Source organism: Triturus cristatus, chromosome 3_1, assembly GCF_964204655.1.
Source record: "Triturus cristatus chromosome 3_1, aTriCri1.1, whole genome shotgun sequence".
In the NCBI taxonomy this organism is placed as follows: Eukaryota; Metazoa; Chordata; class Amphibia; order Caudata; family Salamandridae; genus Triturus; species Triturus cristatus.
In genome coordinates, this window is record NC_140583.1 from 1,082,363,596 (window position 1) to 1,082,383,773 (window position 20,178).

The window sequence follows — 20,178 nt, forward strand, 5'->3', positions numbered from 1 at the left end:
AACAATAAAGTTCCTAATACCCGCCTTCTCTGAACAGTTAGCTTGCTGCCCCATCCCCCTCCTCCCTATCCTCTGTTGTGTGTATCCATGGACTAGCCTCCTCCCTCCTGCCATGCATGGTCTGATGTGCTGCCACTGCCCTCAATTTAGTATGATGTACCAGTCCACTCCTCCTGCCCTCCATTGCCCAATTCTATGCCCCATCACTGACCTCCTGCTTAAACTCTGTGCTTAGCTTGCTGCCCCTATTCTCCTTCCCCCTGCCCTCCGATGTCTTTGTGCATGTCCCTGCTGCATCCTTTTTGTCCACCATGTTCCATGGACCTGGCACTCCTACCTACTCTGAGTGTTCTGTTGAGCTGCCACTCCCCTCCCACCTGCCTAGCATTGTCAGATGACTGTAACCTGTCCCTGCCACCTCCACCCTGCCTGTCCACATGCCATGCCCCTATCCTCTTCCTCCTGTCCTACATGGTCCATTGTACTGCGACACCCTTCTGCCCTCCCTGGTCTGTTGTGCTGCAACTGCTCCTCCTGCCTGCCCCGTGCGGTCTGTTGTGAGGCCCCTTCCCCTGAACTTTCTTGTCTGTGCACAGGTCCTGACCCTCCCTTCTATCCTCCATCGTCCTTTGTGCATGCCCCTGCACCCTCCTTCTTGCCCATCATAGCCATTGTGCTGCCACTAACCCTCCCACTTGCCATGCATGGTCTTCTGTGCTGCCATGGCCCCTCCCACCTTCCCTGTGTGGTCAGTTAGCTGCCCCTGGCCCCCTCCCACCTTCCCTCCATGGTCTGTGTGTATGCCATCACAGTCTCACTGTTGCTCTTCATGGTGTGTCTTGCTTCTAGTGCCCATCCTGCCTGACCTCCATGGCTATCTTGCTGCTCCTGCCCTGCCCCCTTGCCCCCAGCCCTCTGTTTACATGTGCAGACCCCTACTCCGTCCCTCCTGGCTTGTCTGTTCCATTGTAATGCCCCTGATCCGTCCTTCCTGCCCTTTATGGTCTGTTATGCTGCAGCTTTCTCTCCTGTCTGTCCATTATGGTCAGCTAGCTACCATTGCCTCTTGCCCCTCTGTTCTCTGTTGTCCATGTGCATGGTCCTGTCCCCTCCCTCTTGCTTTCTATAGATTGTTGTGCTGCACTCCCGTCCCGCATGCCCTGTGTGGTGTATTGTGCTGCTGCAAACCCTGATGCCTGCCCTGCAGGGTCAGTTTGGTGCACCTCTCCATGTCCCTCCTGTCCTCTGTTATCCAAGTCCATGTCCCTACCTCATTTCCTTCCATGATCCAATGTACCATACTTGAGAACATTTTGAACTTGGTAAGAGGGAGATTTTGAAAAAAAACTGGGGTATTGATTTTCCCCTTTGAGTTACATTGAAAAAGAGGAGATTGTAGACAGGAGACAGATCAAATAAATCCCATTTGAGCTTAAAAACATTGGACGTTTCCTGGCTGAATCGGGTCTGTTGGCATGTATGGTTGTCCTACCATTGCCTCTTCCTTCTGCCCACAATGGTCTATTACATTGCCACAGCCTCTCTTGCAAGTCCTGTATTGTTGGTTTGTTGCCCCGGCCCCCTTTCCACTGCCCTCCATAGTCTGTTGTGCTGCCACGGCCCTTCCTGCCTGCTCAGTGTGGTTAAATTGTTGCCTTTGCACCCTCCTACCTGCCTTCAATTTTCAGAGTCCGTGCCCCTGGCCTCTGCCTCTCAACAGTATCCTAATGAACAACTAGATTATTAACATTCTATATTTATTACAAAAGTGTGGAACGCCTGACGTCATCTTGATGTAATCAAAACTGTAATACCTAGAGCATTTCCTTTAGAAATTACATATATGAGAGGGTCTTATTGGCATCAAAATTATGGTTAGTGCTCTAAAAGACTAAAATAAGGACATATTTTCTGAGTTTTCAAATAGCGACAAAGCACTTTTAAATTATTTGTTACCTTTATGTTTTTTATCCAGTTGACCACTTGATTAAATGTTGCACTTAGGGGAGAGGATGTGGTGTTACTTCCAGAACTGCAGACTTTGCAACTGGGGAACCAGGTTGGAGTTTTTGCTTCAGCTCGACATTCTGTGATTCTGGTCAAATCAGTTAGTCTCCCCATGTCTACAACCAAAATGAATTTGTTCTTGTGTGATGTAACCAATGCTCATGTAAAGCACTCCAATACCTGACAAGTCTGCACTATATAACACTGCAAAAACACAAAATAATAAGTGTTTTGCACACTTTTGTCATTGGGCTATATTTGGGCTACATCTGGGTGATTTTGGGCTACATTTGGGCTCTTTTGTCTCCGGTGGCCATCTTGGGAGATTTATTTGTTATGAAGTTTCCTAATTTCCTCATGTAATGCTTTCAGTTTTTTACTTTGATTCCATCATGAAGGTATTCAGATATGTCACACATTTGCCATAAATTCTGAATGTTAGCACTCTAGTTGCTCATTAGATCACTGTAGTAACACTACTGTTCACCATGGAAGTCTGCTCCTGGTATTAAAAGCGCATGTTTCAGTCTGCATGTTAGAATTTTTTAATGAAATAGAAGAGGATTTGAGAAGTCACTCAAAATGTGCCCTCATTTTCTTTCTTCAGCATTAATCATAATTTCTATGGCAAAATGAACCCACTCATTGTGTTCCTTTTTAAATTAAATGTTTTAAGTGTTACCAGTTTATTCCAACCAAGATGGCTTCAGGTGTGCCATACTTTTGTCATAATGAAGACAGTAAGGGCTCTATTTGTTTTTAAGAACAATCTGGGACATTCTGTCACTGGGCTATACTTGCGCTACATCTGGGTGATACTTGGGCTACATTTGGGCTCTTTTGTCTCTGGTGGCCATCTTGGGAGACTTATTTGTTATGAAGTTTCCTAATTTCCTCATTTACTGCAGTCTCCTCAGTAGGAAATACTTTCAGTTTTTTACTTTGATTCCATCAAGAAGGCATTCAGATGTGTCACACATTTGCCATAAATTCAGAATGTTAGCACTCTTTTTGCTGATTAGATCACTGTAGTAAAGCTACTGCTCACCAGGGAAAACTGCTGCTGGTATTGAAAGTGCATGCTTCAGTCTGCATGTCAGAATTTTTTAATGAAATAGAAGAGGATTTGATAAGTCACTCAAAATGTGCCCTAATTTTTCTTTCTGCAGCACTAATCATACTTTTTATGGAAAAATGAACCCCCTCATTTTGTTCTTTTTTAAATTAAATGTTTTAAGAGTTACCACTTTAATCCAAGCAAGATGGCTTCAGGTGTGCCATACGTTTATCATAAGTAGGACTGTTAGCGCTCTAGTTGTTCTTTGGAACACTCTGGGAAGCTGCAGTAGAACACAAAGGAATCAACTGACAGTCTCTGCCCTTGTTGGATGTACATGTTTTACTGAGAATGTCAGACTTCATTCTCACATGACTGAGAAAGATAATATGAATTTACAGAAAATAAGCTCTCAGTTTAGCTTATAGATCACCTTCCAAACCTCTGTGGGAAAAGCATGAGAAAATATTTTTCTCTCAATCATGACATCCCAGCAGAAGGCTTTTTCACATGGTGAAATCACCTTAGAACATACCACAATTCCTAAAATGAGTATGGTACCATCAACAAATGATTTATAATGTAACTAAAGTCTTAAAACCTTCTATTAACTGCAATGCTTTTTAATGAGGTGCTATCATGTATATTGGTCCCAAGATGGCTGCCAACACTTATTGGATGAAGTGCTGACAGCCAATCAGATCTCAGGATGAGATGTCTGGTTAGGCTCCGCCCACATATATATATGATTTTACTTTTGATTTTCTCAGGAACTACTGAACAGATTGACTCCATATATGCAAAAGGCACATCCCTGAGCTGAGGACTACCTCTCTGCCAAATTTCAAATAATTCTGTTCAGCCATTCGGGCTTTACCTTGGACTAAAGGTCCCTATGGAAAATTGCATGGGGAAAATGCGTTTTGGGACCCCCCTTTTTTCTCAGCCCCCGCTTGACGAATCCCCCCAAGACTTTCAGGGTAGGAGCGGAGTGGAGCGCCCCACCTATTTTGAAAAGTTTGCGAGGATTCGTCAACCGGTGCCAAAGTTATTCCAAATAGAATGTTGCGGATTTCCTATGGAAACACGGTCCTAACTATAACTATCTACTGGCGACCGCCAGTAGATAATATATATATATATATATATATATATATATATATATATATATATATAAACATTCACCGAAAAAAACATAGGTTTCAGGGGTGTTATAGTTAGCTGGACATTTCAGTCGTACAAACCATTGAAATTCCTCCGTTATAGTTAGTTGTACTAACTATAACTCGCGCGTCCGGAATCCACTGCTGATGTCACATATTACATCATTCATGACATGGTCAGTGACATCAATGATGACATCACTGATTACCTCTCAAATGACATCACTGATGACATCACTGATGACATCATCCAGTGAATGTGGTTTGCTTCCATATTTAAATAAGTATTATATATATAGGAATCTGCACTGAAGACTGAGTGGATGTATAAGTGTCTGGATGGAGGATTAAGTAGTACAGTGATTGACTGTCTAAGTGACTAATTTAAAGTGTCTCACTAAATATATGGGATAGTGATTTAACTGTGAGAATATCTGTATCACTCTGTCTCTTGTTGTTTAAACTCCTGCATAAGTTGTTACTAGCTATGTGAAACTCTATATTAGTTTTTAATTAGTTAAGTGAGGATTTGTATAAGAGAGTGAATATGTGTGTAGTTGGATGGGAGGTGTGTGACTGTCCAAAGATGTGTAAATAGTTGATTTAGTAGGTATATGAGGTTAAGACTTATGTGTAAACAGTTGTTTGGGTGAGTGAATCTCTTTATGGTTGTGTTGATGAGTAAATAGATTTCTCAATGATACATGTCCAACAAAGTAGAAATATAAAAGGCAGTGTATGTGACAGTTGTTGTATGTAAATAAGTAGACATAAGACTCAGTGATTGTCTGAGTGACTGTATGGAAAATTGCATACTTATAATAGTGGTTTTATAACACACTAAGTATGAGTTACTATCTAAATGAATAAATCAAGTGGTGTTTGTATAAGTGTGTAGCTGAGTAAATGTAAGTATGATCCATTGTTTGCATACATGAGTAGGATGACTGCATAAGTGAATAGGATGTGTGCTGGTGTGTAATGTCGATATAGGTGTATACGTATATTTAATAGTGTTCTATTGATCTTTCTGAGCATGTATGAGTAAATCTATAGGTAAGTGTTTAGATGTGTGTGTAGATCTCCAAATCACTGAGTGGGTCTTTAGAAACTTGTATCGGTGTATCAATGGTTTAAACATGGTACCCTATATTTTATAGTGAGTGATGAAAGGTTATACTAGTATATGATACGGTGTATCAGATTGTCACATGGATGATATCATCAGTGATGTCATTTGAGATGTCATCAGTGATGTCGTCACTGATGTCACTGACCATGTCATGAATGATGTAATATGTGACATCATCAGCAGTGGATTCAGGGCTCGTGAGTTATAGTTAGTACAACTAACTATAACGAAGGAATTTCAATGGTTTTGTACGAGTGAAATGTCCAGCTAACTATACCCTGAAACCTATGGTTTTTTCAGTCAATCTCTAAGGTTTTTTAAATGCTAATTCCTAACTATAACATGTCTGAAACCTGTGGTTTTTTTCAGTGAATTTCAAAGGTTTTTAAATGATAATTGTTAAATGTAATAATAGTTATATGTATTTTTTATACTGATTTTCTACAGTTGTTTAACTGATTATTTTTACACATTTTATTTTTTAAATTACATTATATATTTTTAGTATCAATGGAAATAAAAAAGTTTTTTAAAATATTGAAAGTGAAATATTGTTTTTTTGTTGAATGTATAAGTGCAGAACTATACGTGTGTTGGTCAGTTAGGGGACTGCATGCATAGTGGATAGGGGTTTGAAGCAGTCCATGTGCTAAGGCCTGGCTCAGTGCATGAATACCTGGGTACTGACTGAATGATTAGAGTACTGCAAGGAGAGTGCCTGGGTGAATTTATAAGTGTTAGAATTACTTTTCAGGATCAGTACTGGGCTCAAAGATGCAGCACTGAGGTCTCTCCTGATAACAGGTGAGTAAATCGGAATTGGTAGTTCGGCTGATTTTAGATGAATATTTTATAGTTCCAAAACTCCACACTTAGAAGGATTCCCAAATGAAACCAGTCAATGTTAGCCTACGGAAGGAAATTCAAGTTACTGGTAAGTACGGTTAGAATTACTTTTCAGGATCAGTACTGGGCTTAAAGATGCAGCACTGAGGTCTCTCCTGATAACAGGTGAGTTAATCGGAATTCGTAGTTCGGCTGATTTTAGAGGAATATTTGTAAGTTTCAAAAATTGACACTTAGAAACTTTTCAGCAAAAAGCAGGCAATGAAATACTATGGAAGGAAATTCAAGTTACTGGTAAGTACGGTTAGAATTACTTTTCAGGATCAGTACTGGGCTCAGAGATGTAGCACTGAGGACTCTCCTGATAACAGGTGAGTAAATCAGAATTCGTAGTTCGGCTGATTTTAGAGGAATATTTTAAAGTTCCAAAACTCCACACTTAGAAGAATTCCCAAGTGAAACTAGTCAATGTTAGCCTATGGAAGGAAATTCAAGTTACTGGTAAGTATGGTTAGAATTACTTTTCATGATCAGTACTGGGCTCAAATATGCAGCACTGAGGTCTCTCCTGATAACAGGTGAGTAAATGGGAATCCGTAGTTCGGCTGATTTTACTTTGGTCCAGTATATATAGAGCCACTTTCCTACACCATCCTCTCCCTTCACCACTGTGTAAACGCGCCCTGTGTCCGTTTTATTTTGGGAGATTAAGTCTCCTTGAATCCTGAGTGTCCTTAGGGTCCAAGTAGCCCACTTGGTACCTCCAGTAAGCGCCACAGAGCTACGTTGCAGAGAGGTGTAAAAAGGGGCACGGCATGGGCCACCTCTCTGAAACATAGTGCAGTGACGCTTACTGGAAGCACCTGGTGGGCTAGTTAGCCCCCAGGGGCCCTCAGGATTGAAGGGGAATTATTTCACCAACTTAAAACGTGCCACAGGGCGTGTTTTCACACGTCACCTCGGGCCCCATCCCCTCCCTTCACAACTGTTTACACGCACCCTGTGGCCGTTTTAATTTGGGAGATTAAGTCCCCTTTAATCCTGAGTGTCCCTTGGGACCAACTAGCAATGTAGCCCACTAGGTACCTACAGTAAGCGCCACAGAGCTGCGTTGCAGAGAGGTGTAAAAAGGGGCACGGCTTGTGCCACCTCTCTGAAACACAGCGGAGTGGTGCTTACTGGAAGCACCTGGTGGGCTAGTTGACCCCCTGGGGCTCTCAGGATTGATGGGGAATTATTTCCCCAACTTAAAACACGCCACTGAGCATGTTTGCACTAAACCTGGGCAAAGCACTACGCTACGCTCGCGTAGTTTGCGAAGTTCGCGCTACTTCGCACTACGTGAATTGCACGTAGCACAGTGCAAACACGCGTAGCGTAGTGTTGCGTAGTGCTGCAGTCATTTTTTGCTTGCTCGCGGTCCTCAACGTCAAGTTGGCAACCGCGAGCAAGCAAAATGACATCCCGGCGAGACTTTTTCCTTGTTCGCGATCAGCAACATCAAGTTGGCGATCGCGAGCATGGAAAATGAACCTCCCGGCGAGATTCCCAACGCGAGGAGGTCAGGTTTCTCATTGCGAGTGGTCGCGTATGCTCGCGACCGCTCGCGATGAGAAACTACCAGATCGCGTTGAGAAAGCTGCCGCTCGAGTAAAAATCTACTCGAGCAGCAGAAAACTACAGCTCGCACTGTGCAAGATGCTATTTTTAATGATTGCACAGTGCCGGTTGCTTGTCCGCACTGTACAATCATTGAAAACGACATCTTGCACAGTGCGAACAAGGTACAACGCGTAGTGCGAAGTGCACTTTCCGTAGCTACGCGAAGCGTTACTTCGCGAACTACGCCCAGGGTTAGTTTGCACACGTCACCTCAGGCCCCGTCCCCTCCCTTCTCCACTGTGTAAACATGCCCTGTGTCCGTTTTAAGTTGGGAGATTAAGTCCCCTTGAATCCTGAGGGTCCCTAGGGGCAAACTAGCCCACTAGGTAGCTCCAGTAAGCGCCATAGAGCTGCATTGCAGAGAGGTGTATTGTGAACACCTCTCTGCAACGCAGCTCCCTGGCACATACTGGAGGTACCTGGTGGGCTAGTTGGTCCCCAGGGACCCTCAAGATTGAAGAGGAATTAATTCCTCAACTTAAAACGCACCACAGGGCGCGTTTGCACAATGGTGAAGGAAGGGGGCGGGCCTGAGGTGACATGTCTGCAAACATGCCCTGTTTGCAGACGGTCGCCAGTAGGTAGTTATAGTTAGGACCTTTTTTCCATAGGAAATCCGCAACATTTTATTTGGAATAACTTTGGCGCCCGTTGACGAATCTTCGCGAAATTTTCTAAATTTTTGGCCAGCTCCGGTCCGCTCCTATCCTGAAAGTCTCGGGATGATTTGTGTAGCAGGGGCTGAGAAAAAAAGGGGGGTCCCAAAACATGTTTTCCCCATGCAATTTCCCATAGGACCATTAGCCGCAGCTACAGCCCGAACTGCTGAACGGAATTACACCAAATTTGGCAGAAAGGTAGACATTGGTTCAGAGTTGTGCCATTTGCTTTAATAGTGTAAATCCATTCAGTAGTTCCTGAGAAAATCAAAATCAAAATCACATATATATCTGGGCGGAGCCTAACCACACATCTCATCGTGAGCTCTGATTGGCTGTCAGTACTTCATCCAAGAAGTGTTGGCAGACATCTTGGGACCAATATAAATGATAGCACCTCATTAAAAAGCATTGCAGTTAATAGAAAGTTTTAAGACATTATTTACATTATAAATCATTTGTTGATGGTACCATACTCATTTTAGGAATTGTGGTGTGTTCTAAGGTGATTTTACCATGTGAAAAGCCTTCTGCTGTGATATCATGAATCATGTTTGAGAGAAAACTTTTTTCTCATGCTTTTCCCACAGAGGTTTGGAAGGTGATCTATAAGCTAAACTGAGAGCATATTTTCTGTAAATTCATATTATCTTTCTCAGTCATGTGAGAATGAAGTCTGACATTCTCAGTAAAACATGTACATCCAACAAGGGCAGAGACTGTCAGTTGATTCCTTTGTGTTCTACTGCAGCTTCCCAGAGTGTTCTAAAGAACAACTAGAGCGCTAACAGTCCTACTTATGACAAACGAATTGCACACCTGAAGCCATCTTGATTGGAATAAAGTGGTAACTCTTAACACATTTAATTTAAAAAGGAACAAAATGAGGGGGTTCATTTTGCCATAGAAAGTATGGTTAGTGCTGCAGAAAGAAAAATTAGGGCACATTTTGAGTGACTTCTCAAATCCTCTTCTATTTCATTAAAAAAATCGGACATGCAGATCGAAACATGCACTTTCAATACCAGCAGCAGACTTCCCTGGTGAGCAGTAGCTTTACTACAGTGATCTAATGAGCAACTAGAGTGCTAACATTCAGAATTTATGGCAAATGTGTGACACATCTGAATACCTTCTTGATGGAACCAAAGTAAAAAACTGAAAGTATTTCCTACTGAGGAGACTGTAGTAAATGAGGAAATTAGGAAACTTCATAACAAATAAGTCTCCCAAGATGGCCACCAGAGACAAAAGAGCCCAAATGTAGCCCAAATATCACCCAGATGTAGCCCAAGTATAGCCCAATGACAGAATGTCCCAGAGTGTTTTTAAGAACAACTAGAGCACTAACAGTCTTACTTATGACAAAAGTATGGCACACCTGAAGCCATCTTGATTGGAGTAAAGTGGTAACACTTAAAACATTTAATTTACAAAGGAACAAAATGAGGGGGTTCATTTTGCCATAAAAATTATGATTAGTGCTGCAAAAAGAAAAATTAGGGCACATTTTGACTTCTCAAATCCTCTTCTATTTCATTAAAAAATTCTGACATGCAGACTGAACCATGCACTTTCAATACCAGCAGCAGACTTCCCTGGTGAGCAGTAGCTTTACTACAGTGATCTAATTAGCAACTAGAGTGCTAACATTCAGAATTCATGGCAAATGTGTGACACATCTGAATGCCTTCTTGATGGAACCAAAGTAAAAAACTGAAAGTATTTTCAACTGAGGAGACTGTAGTAAATGAGGAAATTAGGAAACTTCATAACAAATAAGTCTCCCAAGATGGCCACCAGAGACAAAAGAGCCCAAATGTAGCCCAAATATCACCCAGATGTAGCCCAAGTATAGCCCAATGACAGAATGTGCCAGAGTGTTTTTAAGAACAACTAGAGCGCTTACTGTCTTACTTATGACAAAAGTATCCAACACCTGAAGCCATCTTGATTAGAATAAACTGGTAACACTTAAAACATTTAATTTAAAAAAGAACACAATGAGGGGGTTCATTTTGCCATAGAAATTATGATTAGTGCTGAAGAAAGAAAAATTAGGGCACATTTTGAGTGACTTCTCAAATCCTCTTCTATTTCATTAAAAAATTCTGACATGCAGACTGAAACATGCCCTTTTAATACCAGCAGTAGACTTCTGTGGTGAGCAGCAGCTTTACTACAGTGATCTAATGAGCAACTAGAGTGCTAAAATTCAGAATTTATGGCAAATGTGTGACATTTCTGAATACCTTTTTGATGGAATCAAAGTAAAAAACTGAAAGCATTTCCTACTGAGGAGACTGCAGCAAATGAGGAAATTAGGAAACTTCATAACAAATAAATCTCCCAAGATGGCCACCAGAGACAAAAGAGCCCAAATGCAGCCCAAATATCACCCAGATGTAGCCCACATGTAACCCAATGACAGAAGTGTGCAAAACACTTATTTTTTGTGTTTTTGCCGTTCTATATAGTGCAGACTCGTCAGGTATTGGAGTGCTTTACATGAGCATTCGTTACATCACACAAGATCAAATTCATTTTGGTTGTAGACATGGGGAGATTAAGTGATTTGACCCAAATCACAGAATGTTGAGCAGAAGCAGAAACTCCAACCTGGTTCCCCAGTTGCAAAGTCTGCAGCTCTGGAAGTAACACCACATCCTCTCCCTTAAGTGCAACATTTAATCAAGTGGTCGCCTAGATAAAAAAACATAAAGATAACAAATAATTTAAAAGTGCTTTGTCGCTTTTTGAAAACTCAGAAAATATGTCCTCATTTTTTTTTTTTAGAGCACTAACCATAATTTTGATGCAAATAAGACCCTCTCATATATGTAATTTCTAAAGGAAATGCTCTAGGTATTACAGTTTTGATTACATCAGAGGCAACACTTTGACCACACTGGGCAGGCAGGACGGGCAGTGGCAGCACAACAGACTATGGAGGGCAGTGGAAAGGGGATCAGGGGCAACACACCAACAATACAGGACTGGCAAGAGAGGCTGTGGCAATATAATAGACCATTGTGGGCAGAAGGAAGAGGCAGTGGTAGTACAACCATACATGCCAACAGACCCGATTCAGCCAGGAAACGTCCAATGTTTTTAAGCTCAAATGGGATTTATTTGATCTGTCTCCTGTCTTTTTCAATGTAACTAAAAGGGGAAAATAATTACCCCATTTTTTTTTTCAAAATCTCCCTCTTTCCAAGTTCAAAATGTTCGCAAGTATGGTACATTGGATCATGGAAGGCAGGAGGAATTGGGGTAGGGACATGGACTTGGATAACAGAGGACAGGCGGGACATGGAGAGGTGCACCAAAATGACACTACAGGGCATGCATCAGGGTTTGCAGCAGCACAATACACCACACAGGGCATGTGGGACGGGAGTGCAGCACAACAATCCATAGAAATCAATAGGGAGGGTACAGGACCATGCACATGGACAACAGAGAACAGAGGGGAAAGAGGCAATGGTAGCTAGTTGACCATAATGGACAGACAGGAGAGAAAGCTGCAGCATAACAGACCATAAAGGGCAGGAGGGACGGATCAGGGGTATTACAATAGAACAGACAAGCCAGGAGGGAGGGAATAGGGGTCTGCACATGGAAAAAGTGGGCTGGGGGCAAGGGGGCAGGGCAGGAGCAGCAAGATGACCATGGAGGTCAGGCAGGATGAGCACTAGAATCAAGACACACCATGGAGAGCAACAGTGAGACTATGATGGCATACACACAGACCATGGAGGGAAGGTGGGAGGGGGTCAGGGGCAGCTAGCTGACCACACAGAGAAGGTGGGAGGGGCCGTGGCAGCACAGAAGACCATGCATGGCAAGCGGGAGTGTTAGTGGCAGCACAATGGCTATGATGGGCAAGAAGTAGGGTTCAGGGGCATGCACAAAGGACCATGGAGGATAGAAGGGAGGGTCAGGACCTGGGCACAGACAAGAGAGTTCAGGGGAAGGGGCCTCTCAACAGACCGCACAGGGCAGGCAGGAGAAGCAGTTGCAGCACAACAGACCAGGGAGGGCAGAAGCGTGTGGCAGTAAAATGGACCATGGAGGACAGGAGGAAGGGGATAGGGGCATGGCATGTGGACAGACAGGGTGGAGGTGGCAGGGACAGGTTACAGTCATCTGACAGTACTAGGCAGGTGGGAGGGGAGTGGCAGCAAAACAGAACACTCAGAGTAGATAGGAGTGGCAGGTCCATGGAACATGGTGGGCAAAAAGGATGGAGCAGGGGCATGCACAAAGACATCGGAGGGCAGGGGGAAGGAGAATAGGGCAGCAAGCTAAGCACAGAGGCTAAGCAGGAGGTCAATGATGGGTCATAGAATTGGGCAATGGAGGGCAGGAGGAGTGGGCTGGTACATCATGCTAAATGGAGGGCAGTGGCAGCACATCAGACCATGTGTGGCAGGAGGGAGGAGGCTAGCCCATGGATTCAGACAACAGAGGATAGGGAGGAGGTGGATGGGGCAGCAAACTAACTGTTCAGAGAAGGTGGGTATTAGGAACTCTATTGTTTTTAAAATGTGTGTCTGTGCGAGCTACTTAAAATATGAACAAGTATGCAGAATAATCTCACTTTTATTCAGGAAGAAGAGGACGTTTGTGACTGTGACTCCGGGCTCACTTGGCAGAAACACCCCCTGATCCTCCACCCCCATCGCAAAATGTAATGCCTGTGAAAAGGGTAGGTGAATGCAGTGTTATATAGAACATAGTCCTGAGAGCACGATTGAAAATGAAAACTATATATAGTGTATGGTTTAAACTATGCACCAAAAAGTGTGATATAAGATGAACCGGGGCGTGAAATATAATATGCAATACATTGTGCGCAATGACAGATTCATTGGAGAGTGCGAGATAGCACAGGCACTAGCGCGTGCTATGCGATAGGCGCCTAGGAGTGTAATATGCACAGGACAGTGTTGTGTAACCTAACTAGTCTCTAAAGTTGTAATATAAAATATGTGATGGGGAGTGTAACATTGCATATGCACTGTGACAAAGATATGGATCCCAGATTGTAATATGTATAGCATAGCATTGTGTGTTATAACATAGGCATCGAGGAAGGCACGTTAGATGGGGAAATATAACCCATGCGAAGGCAAGTGTGACATGACATATTCACGGGGTGGTGTTACAGTGCACATGGGCTAGAGAGTGTCATAGCATATGCACTAGCTGGTGGAATACAACACAGAGGTGTGTGGCACTCGGCAGGCACTGGTGGGTGTAACACAGCATTGGGCTCAGCCAGGAGTGCGCTGTGGCTCTCAAGTGAGGTTTGTCTCCTTTCCAGAGAGTAAAATAAAAAGTATCACACATCTGGCGGTGGATGTGTTTTATTAACAGTGAGGGGGGTTTCTTGCATAGGCTTGGTGTACGTGTGTATTAAATGTGCCCGTCAATAGCTACCCATGTTTGTATAAATAAACAACAAGGGTGTCTACTTGGAGAGTACCCACCAGCAGGGGCGCCAGGATTAGGCACGGTAGGGAATCAGACATGTCAGAGCTTCACTAGCGGTGTAAATACACTCCACGTGGATTCATTGTATGCATAGTCACCTTTTAATGAATATCACGCAAATCGTCATGGTGATACGAACATACGGTTTGTCCAGCATGTCCTAGGTGTTTCTATAGATATATATATTTTTTAAATAATAAAAAACAAAGGCCGGCCCCGGGGGATGGGGTCCCCGGGCCACAAGTGGCCTGAGGAGGGGGGCAACGCAGACCCCGTCCTAAAGATTTTTTTTTTTTAAAAAAGGCCATTCCCCAGGGGTTGGGGTCCCGGGGGCCGATTAAGGCCTTGGGAGGGGGGCCATGCGGCCCCCTTCCAAATAAAAAAAAAAAAGAATTAGTTGCAGGCCCTGGGGGATGGGGTCCCCAGGGCCAATAAATTAGAAAAAGAACGGGGGCAACACAGCCCTCCTTCTTAAAAAAATAAAATAAAAAAAAGACCAGCATCGTGCCGGAGGCCACGCCCCCTCCTGGCAGCACTCTGTAAATGCACCCCCTGGCCAGTTGTAAGTTGGGGAATTAATTCCCCCTCAATACTGAGGGTCCCTGAGGGCCAACTAGCCCAACAGGTATCTCCAGTATGCACCAGGGAGCTGCGTTGCAGACAGGTGTTCTGAGGCTACGCCCCTTTTTACACCTCTCTGCAACACAGCTCTGTAGCGCTTACTGGAGGTACCTAGTGGGCTAGTTCGACCCTTGGGACCCTTAGGATTCAAGGGGACTTAATCTCTCAACTTAGAACGGCCACAGGGCGCGTTTACACAGTGGTGATGGGAGGGGACGGGGCCTGAGTTGACGTGTGCAAACACGCCCTGTGGCACGTTTTAAGTTGGGGAAATAATTCCCTTTCAATCCTGAGGGACCCTGGGGGCCAACTAGCCCACCAGGTGCTTCCAGTAAGCGCCACTGCTCTGCGTTGCAGAGAGGTGGTGCAGGCCGTGCCACTTTTTACACTTCTCTGCAACGCAGCTTTGTGGTGCTTACTGGAGGTACCTAGTGGGCTATTTTGCCCCTAGGGACCCTCATGATTCAAGGGGACTTAATCTCCCAACTTAAAACGGCCACAGGGTGTGTTTACACAGTGGGAAAGGGAGGGGATGGGGCCTGAGGTGGCGTGTGCAAACACGCCCTATGGCACGTTTTAAGTTGGGGAAATTATTCCCCTTCAATCCTGAGGGCCCCTGGGGGCTAACTAGCCCAACAGGTGCTTCCAGTAAGCGCCACTGAGCTGCGATGCAAAGAGGTGGTCCAGGCCGTGCCACTTTTTACATCTCTCGGCAACGCAGCGCTGTGGTGCTTGCTGGAGGTACCTAGTGGTCTAGTTGGACCCCAGGGACCCTCAGGATTCAAGGGGACTTAATCTCCCAACTTAAAATTGCCACGGGCGTATTTACACAGTGGGGAAGGGAGGGGACGGGGCCTGAGGTGACGTGTGCAAACACACCCTGTGGCGCGTTTTAAGAGGTAGTTTTAATCCCCCTGCCCTATTATATACTAGGGGCTTACAGAGGTGGTCATACTAATCACAGGGGGACCCCAACACATAGTGTTCCCTAGTGTATGTAAGTGTTTTCACTGTATTCTGAGTGTCTTTTAACATAGCACTGGCTCTAGGACTGGTTAGTCAGACTCAGTTACCACCAGTATCCATCTGAAAAAGCTGAGGGTACAGGATGATTTTGCAACAAGGCTTCTTTCTGCTCCTCTGTGTGAGAAGTTGGCCTGGCATATGCTGGTCACTAGTTATAGTGGCCACCTTGCACCAGTCCAATTCGACTCTTATGGTAGATAAGTTTAAGACAACCTTTTAAAGAAAGCTATCCTAGTGGTAGCTGTGGAGAGCAGCCTTCAGGCTAAGTCTCTGAGGAATGTAAAGCAGCTTGTTTTACCTTATAATCTCTTGAATTACCAAATGAAAAGGACACCACACAGGTATATATATCATATATATATATGTATTTATTTCTAGATACACTCTACTAATCTCTTTATGAGATTAGAACCAGGTAAACATTCAAAAGATGAACCGTTCTCAATAAATTAAGCACAAATATGGATGGAGCTCTAGGGGCGTACCAGACCATATACTAAGAAAATGGGTTAACAAACTCGACTTGCAAAATGACAAAGCCAAGGGCCTTGGGAATCGCTGAGGCTTCACTACTGCAGTGTTAGCAGGTAAGTAACAAGCCCACGGGAGACGCGTGCAGTGTCTAAACACAGCCGCGGGTTTCCTATAGGTTACAATGGGGCAAGTCTCGGTTCGTATTTTAAAGTTTTAGGGCACTTCGAAGAAATCAACAAGCAAGCCACTTACAGGGTAAGTATTTCGAGGGCCAACACACACTTGGGCACCGGAGTGCACGAGTTACCTCACCCAGGGAAGCCGGGTGCATAGGTGTCTTTTGGTGTCGGGTCGCAATGCTGTTTTCAATGGAGACCAATGAAGACTTGCTGCTTGAGACGACTGAAGAGGTGTCCGCTGGAATCCGAAGGTGGATTGAGATGAAGAGGACCTGAAAATTGAGGGGACAGTGTTCAAAGTCACTTGCCAGTGACCGGTGGCCAGCAAGATGGATGACCACAGCTGTCGCGTCGCTTCAGGTCGTCGATGGTGATTTGTCTCTTCGCTCACGAGGTCCAGGAGAGATCGACAATGACCAGCAGCTGGACCCGGAGTGTCCCACGACTTCTGCAGCTGATGACGGTGTCGTCAACCGGATTGGAGCCAACAAGCCTTGGCAACTGCAAGTCTTGTGTGAATTGAAGATTGATGATGGTGCAGACCAGCAAGGTGTGATGGACTTACCCAGCAAGGGTAAGTGAGGGCAGGCCTGGAGCAACTGGAAGAGCTGTTGAAGTTGGGTAGAAAGTCTTCGGGTGAGTCACTAGCTAACAGGCAAGTAACCGCAAAGACGCCGTCACAGGAAAAGTTTCACAGGAGCCCGCGGTCACTTGGGACGGGGTAGGCCGCTGATTTTTGTAACCAGACCTGCTAGGGAATAAAAATACAAATGGTCCAAAGCACAAGTTCGTGGAACATTGTTTAGGGCTTGCACTCGAAATCAGGGCACCGTTCCCTGGTATTACTGTTTCTCGTCACTCGTGGGGTCCAGATGCCACAGCTTCGCTGGGGGCTCAAAATGGCTGTTGAGAGGTCAGGTAATCAGCTTCAGGGGATGCAGGGACTTCGGACTCCGGCTGGAGCGGTGAAGTTTGCAACTGTCAATGAAGAGTTTTGGTGCCTGCCAAGCAGGGGAGTCACTCCTTTACTCCAAGGGAGATTCTTCAGTCTTCCAGAGATAGTGGAACGTAGAAGGGCCAGGATTCCTCTTTGTAGAGCGTTGTCCAGGGTAATATGGATTGCATTGGCTATGCTTGCTATCTTATAGTGAAGATAGGGGAGGGACTAGCTCTATGACCACTCCTCTAGGAGGGTCAGGGTAGTGGGTGGTTACACCCACTTCCCTTTGTCCAGTTTCGCGCCAGAGCAGGGGCAGGTAGCCCCTGAACCGGTTTGAGCTGGCATATGCACAGAGGAGCCTACTGCTCCCCCAGTGCAGGACTTCAAAGCACTCTAAGAGTGCACCCACCCAGCTCCAATACACTAAATCCTGTCTGGGAGGTGGTGACACCTCCCTGTGACAGGATACCTTTTGTTGGGCTTCCTCCACTGCGAGTTTTGGTCAGAAGCAGGAGGGCGGCCCAGTGTCTGTGCTGGTGGCATTCATTTTGTGACGCCAGGGCTCTAGGAGATTTCAATTGTTTAGTACAGTGGGTACATGTCATCCCCTCTAGAAGGGTGGGATCATACTCCCACACCAGTTACTGGTGTGGGGGTATGATTCCAAGTTGTTTGACACCAAACACGACATGTTTTGATGCAGTCATTCCAAAGTTAGCATTTACCGTGAGGTTATAATGCACTTAAGAGTATATGGTTTAACCGCATCCACAAACAGCAGCAGAGAATAGACTCTGCCAGCTGCAGAGGGGTCCTGCTCATGCAGAAGCACCCCCTCACATAGAAAACCAAGCACCCTGCCCATGGTGATAGGGCCTGCAATAGGGGTGACTGATAGGTTTATATGTGTGTGTATGGTGAGATATAGGAACCTATACCTCAGTGAGGAGTGCTAACACTACGTCACACAGGCTTCAGTAGCAGGCCTGTGGTGTCAGATTGGGAATGCTTCCCAGGGGTGGCATAATACATGCTGCAGCCCCTGGTAGGCCTGTGAAGTACCAATGCCCTAGGTAACTAAGGTACCATATACTAGGGGCTCATAAGGTACCACAGTATCCAATCACTAATGCATCTAATATGCACACCAAGTTGTTTAGAGAGATCAGTTAGACTGGGGCCCTGATTAGCAGGGACCCAGCCAGACTATAGCCAGAAACCAGTGTATACATCAGAAAAAAAGTGGGGGCAACATAAGTGCAGATCCTACTCTCCTACACAACCCCCCCCAAACGCAGGGACATTAAACTAACCTTGACCAGTTGAGTCTTCATGTTCTAAGTGGAAATACCTTGAGAGTCCATCTGCATTGGCATGTTGGGTCCCAGGTCTATGTTCCACTGTATAGTCCATCCCCTGTAGGGAAATGGACCACCTGAGCAGTTTAGGATTTTCACCTTTCATCTGTTTGAGCCATAGGAGGGGCGTATGGTCAGTCTGAACTATGAAGTGAGTGCCAAACAAGTATGGCCTCAGCTTCTTCAGGGCCCACACCACAGCAAAGGCCTCCCTCTCAATAGCTGACCAACGTTTCTCTCTAGGGGTCAACCTTCTGCTTATGAAAGCTACTGGCTGGTCGTGACCTTCATCATTAAGTTGAGACAGTACAGCTTCCACACCCAGCTCTGAAGCATCTGTTTGGACAATGAACTTCTTTTTGTAATCTGGACTCTGTAAGATGGGGGCAGTGCACATTGCCTGCTTGACGTCATCAAATGCCTTTTGACAGCTAGCTGTCCACTGAACCTTTTTTGGCATTTTCTTGGAGGTCAGATCATATAAGGGGGTCACTATAGATTAATATCCCTTAACAAACCTCCTGTAATACCCAGTCAGGCCCAAGAAGGCTCTCACCTGTGTCTGGGTGGTTGGAGCTACCCAGTCCATTATGGTCTGGATCTTGCTCTGCAATGGTTGAACCTGGCCTCCACCTACAAGGTGGCCCAGGTACACACCTGACTCTGCCCTATCTGGCACTTAGTGGCCTTGATAGTGAGGCCTGCTTTCTGCAGGGCCTCCAGTACATTCCTGAGGTGGACCAGGTGATCCTGCAGGTGGAACTAAAGACAGCAATATCATCAAGATAAGCTGAGCAATAGGTTTCCATACCAGTCAGAACTTTATTCACCAACCTCTGAAATGTGGCAGGTGCATTCTTCAAACCAAAGGGCATTACCACAAAGTGATAGTGCCCACCAGGGGTCGAAAATGCTGTTTTAGCCTTGGCATCATCAGCTAACTTGATTTGCCAATAGCCAGCTGTAAGGTCAAATATACTGAGATACTTGGCTGAGGCCAAAGTGTCTATTAGTTCATCTGCCCTTGGTATTGGGTAGGCATCAGTCCTGGTGACTGCATTGAGGCCTCTGTAGTCAATACAAAACCTCATCTCTTTCTTACCACCCTGGGTGTGAGGTTTTGGCACAAGGACTACTGGGCTAGCCCAAGGGCTATCTGAGGGCTCAATAACTCCTAGCTCCAACATTTTCTGGACTTCAGTCCTGATACAATCCCTGACATGGTCAGGTTGCCTGTAGATTTTACTCTTTACAGGCAGACTGTCTCCAGTGTCCACCTCATGGGTGCACCAGGAAGTCTGACTTGGGGTCAGGCTAACCATATGTCGAAACTGTTGCAGAACTTGCCTGCATTCAGTTTGCTGATGGTCAGTGAGGCTGCTTGCCAAAGCAACACCATCAACTGACCCATCATCAGGGTTCTGTGAGAGCAGGTCAGGGAGAGGGTCACTCTCCTCCTCCTGGTCCTCATCAGTTGCCATGAGCAAGCTCATGTCAGCCCTGTCCACATATGGCTTAAGTCTGTTGACAAGGAGCACCCTAAGGGGGCTCCTGG